The 4328-nt window shown below is 45.8% G+C and overlaps 1 pseudogene; it reads left to right on the top strand.

The window, feature by feature from the left end:
- The first annotated feature begins 3522 nt into the window (after window positions 1-3522).
- LOC135052235 (5S ribosomal RNA) lies at window positions 3523-3641 on the top strand (annotated as a pseudogene).
- Window positions 3642-4328: the final 687 nt, after the last annotated feature.

Below are 4328 nucleotides of genomic sequence, written 5' to 3'. Positions count from 1 at the left end.
CCTGATTGCACGCTGCTGTTCATCGCAGCGCAGCGATTAGATCAGAAGTTCACATGCGCCGGTGCCGCAGTGTGCCAGCGCATGCCAGACAGCTGACGGCTGTTGTAGCCCAGCGATCGCCTCTGCCTGATTGACAGGCAGAGGCGGTCGCTGGGCTGGAGGGGGTGGCATGGTGACGTTTGGCCGCCATTTTGTGGGCATGGTCCGGCCAACACAGGCATGGCCGGACCATGTGGAGGGATGGCCGCAGCTTCTACATGACGTCACACACAGCCGCTGCGACCATCACAACGACGAGTAACTCCCAGCTAGCACAAAGGAGCTGCGCTGGCTGGAAGTTACTCTTCAAGTACAAAAGCATCGCCGCTGTGCGATGCTTTTGTACTTGTGTGGTGGGGCCAGGCCTGACATGCGGGGCGGCAGCCCTGTGCTGGGCATCCCCCCGCATGTCAGTGTAGATGATCAGGTCTGAATCACCCCCTCTGTCAGTCCCTCCATTGGTTACCGGTATTCAACGGTATTTTACAGTATATAAAATATTTTTACTTAACCAAACTGCACCAACATTCATCTATTCACTCATCTCAAAGTATCTCCCTGTCTGACCTCTCTGCTCTGCACAAGATCTGCGTCTCTCATCCACACACATTACTTGTTCCAACTCAAAATTACAGGACTATTTCCGGGCTGCAGCCACGCTGTGGAATGCCCTCTTACGTACAATGAGACTCACCTCTAGTCTCCTAACCTTCTATACCTACCTCTTCAGACAAGTTATCAGATTCTGGACTCACCCACATAACCTTCAATGCCTCCCTATCTAATTGCAACCTCTCTGTACAGTACACATAACGGGATGCAGTTAATTTGCCAGCTGTCGGGATCCCGGCAATCAGGATACCGAAAGGCCAGAATCCAGACAGCCAACGATGCCTCCAGCCGGAATCCCGGCTCACAGGGGCTATTCCATATACCCACAGAGTGTGAATAAAACCTGTGAAGAGCACAGCTTACCACTGTGCCAACCGCATGTTGAGCACAGCAAGCCCGCAAGGGTACTCTTTGCGCTCGCCACCCTGCCGGCATACTGGTGACCGGGATGCTGCTGTCGGTATACTGACGGCTGGCATACCGGCTGCCAGTAAATCATGCTGATCCCCACATGACCTCATGTATTTTGTCTTTCTTCACTTTCCAATCCTCCTGACCCTTGGACAACATTGCTGAGTGACAATATCATACAGACTATTAAGAACCTTTGCAATCCAGTGGCCCACTATGCAATAGGTAGCACCTATCCTTGTGTATCAATGCCTATCTCTCTATAGATTGTAAGCTTGTGAGCAGGGCATTCCTACCTCTATGTCTGCCTGTTACAGTATTACCCAGTTTTGTTCTATTACTGCTGTTCCAATTGTACAGCGCAGTGGAATATGCTGCACTATATAATAAACCTAACAAATAAAATCAAGAAATTATTTAAAGCAGTGTCACAAGGTAGGAAGAATCACGTAGAGCAGTATGGTAAAACAGTGGAGTGTTTATTCGCATAAGTTTAGCAGCCACTGCACAACAGGTATCCAGTCTGGTATTACCGCAGGTCACAAACACCATACAGATAAATCAGACATGGTACCAGGTTTGCCACTCTGGCTCACAGACAGCATACATAAGATCTATGGACCATCCAGGTCCTGGCATCCTAATGCTAACCACCATCCCGGCCTATCGCCTGGCCAGCTTGTCCGGCATCAGGAGCCCTGTGCACTGTTTGCAGCAAAGCTTTATTCCAGCTCACAGGTGGGTTGATTGCTTGGCTGTGAATCTCAGCACACTGCAAACCTGGACCTGACAACCAGCCTACACCCAGGTAGTCAGGTGGTGACTATTGCCTCTGACTTTTGGCAATGTGGCCTCCCGGCCACAGTGGCATAATTATAGCTGCAAATCTGTTCACATCACACTGGGGGGAGATGTACTAAGCCTTGGAGAGAGATAAAGTGGAGAGATATAAGTGCCAGCCAATCAGCTGATTGGTTGGTTGTCTCTCTTCACTTTCTCACGCTCCAAGGCTTAGTACATCTACACCTGGATCTGCAATATCAGAACCTATTACCAGCCTCCATATTTGTCACCAAATCCAGATTCTGCAGATTTTAATTAGATTCTCAGTACTATAATACTAGTCAGAAACAGTAAATATAATTAATGATGCTAGGAGAAAATTTATATCTATGATTCTAATACTTTTAAGGACAATATAATCTTTTATGGTCGGTACATCGATGACATTTTAATAATCTGGGACGGCACTTTGGAAGCTTTTAATTAATTTTTAGAGTACATCGGGGTCAATGAAATGAACCTTGGTTTTACGTCCAATACGAATAACAAGTCCATAAAATATCTGGACTTGATCCTGACTGGGGAAAATGGCACTGTCATCAAGGAGGTCGACATGAATAGTTACCTGCACTTTAAGAACAACCACCTAGTAAGGTGGAAGAACAACATTCCTGCTTCCCAGTTTTGCGGAATAAAGAGGAACTGTAGCAGCGCACAATACTGTGAGGATCAACTGGAGATATATAGTAATCATTTCAAAGACAAGCAGTATCCTACCACCATTCTGAATGACTAAAACCAGATCTATGGACAGAGACGCTTAGCTGACGTACAAGACTAGGGAAGAGAAAAAGGACTCGTGGCCTTCATCACCACATACAGCAGACATGAGAGACATATCAGAAACTCGCTCAGGACCCACTGGGACGTTCTCCTAATGGACCCCGTGCTGAAAGATATATTGCCTTCCCAACCACAGCTCATCTTTAAGAAGTCTAGAAACTTGAAGGATCTGTTGGCACCTAGCATGCTGACAGAAAGGACAGTCCAGAATGACCCCATGCTTAAATGCACAGGATCATACAAGTTCGGCAGGTGTAATGAATGTAAATATTTACACCATAATAGAAAGACGTTTAGTGACACAGATGAGAACAAGGAATATAAAATTAAGGATTTTATGAACTGTAACACCACGTCCGTCATTTACCTGTTAGAGTGCACTTGCAAAATTAAATACGTCGGGAAAACAAAAAGACCCTTGAAAATGAGGATCCAGTAACAGATCCGAAGTATTAAGAATAAAGTGGACAGTCGTGCAGTTCCCAGGCATTTTGGATCCCAACACAATTCAAATCCTGACGATTTAACTTTCAAGGCCATTGAACATGTCAGCCTAGGGGAGAGAGGAGGCGACCTTGCAAACAAAGTCTCAAGATGAGAAATGTATTGGATATTCCAACTACGAACATTACATCCTATTGGCCTCAATGAAGGATATGAGATTGCACCTTTCCTGTGAGGTGCAGTAATAATCCACCCCCTTTCTTTCATTGTTCTTCCACACATCCTTGTATAGTTCACTTAATCCTATCTTTAGCACCTGTACTCTCACTTGTATTATATGAATAAAGAATCAACCATAAGTCTTCTGTTGTCATGATGTCTACCAACAATATGTACAGTCAAACCACACTGGTGACGCCCAATCTCGTCTGATCTTGGAACCTAAGCAGTGGTGGGCCTGATCAGTACCAGGAAGGTAGAACACCTGGGAATATCAGGTGCTGTAGGACAACGGATGACGTTGAAAATTGACTAATCGAATTATGTAATATTGTAAGACACCTTGAGTATAATTAGTCCCAGTTGTCTGCACTCAGTAGCTATGTACCATATTTTATAACACATGCACATAATAGTCCCACTGTATAGTAACACCATGCACTTGGGACCTAGGCTATTAACTACTTATATTAATTCTCCTATACTCACTAAGATATCCACGTAATGCACAAGGCTTAGCACATTGGCCCTCATTCCGAGTTGATCACTCGCTAGATACTTTTTGCAGCCGTGCAAACGCATAGTCGCTGCCCACGGGGGAGTGTATTTTCGCTTTGCAAGTGTGCGATCGCATGTGCAGCCGAGTGGTACAAAAACATTTTGTGCAAACAAGACCAGCCCTGAAGTTACTTATCCTGTACGATGATTCTAGCGACAGAGGTCCCGGAATTGACGTCAGATACCCGCCCTGCAAGTGCCTTGTCATGTCTGTGTTTTTGCTACCACTTCCAGAAAACGGTCAGTTGACACCCATAAATGCCCTCTTCCTGTCAATCTCCTTGCGTTCGGCTGTGCGAATGGACTTGTCGCTAGAAGCATTGCACAGCAACGATGCGGTTTGTACCCGTACAATGCACGTGCGCATTGCAGTGCATACGCATGCACAGTTTTGCCATTTTTTTACCTGATCGCTGCGC

The sequence above is a fragment of the Pseudophryne corroboree genome, chromosome 2 (assembly GCF_028390025.1).
Source record: "Pseudophryne corroboree isolate aPseCor3 chromosome 2, aPseCor3.hap2, whole genome shotgun sequence".
In the NCBI taxonomy this organism is placed as follows: Eukaryota; Metazoa; Chordata; class Amphibia; order Anura; family Myobatrachidae; genus Pseudophryne; species Pseudophryne corroboree.
This window is presented reverse-complemented; position numbering and strand designations above follow the sequence as displayed.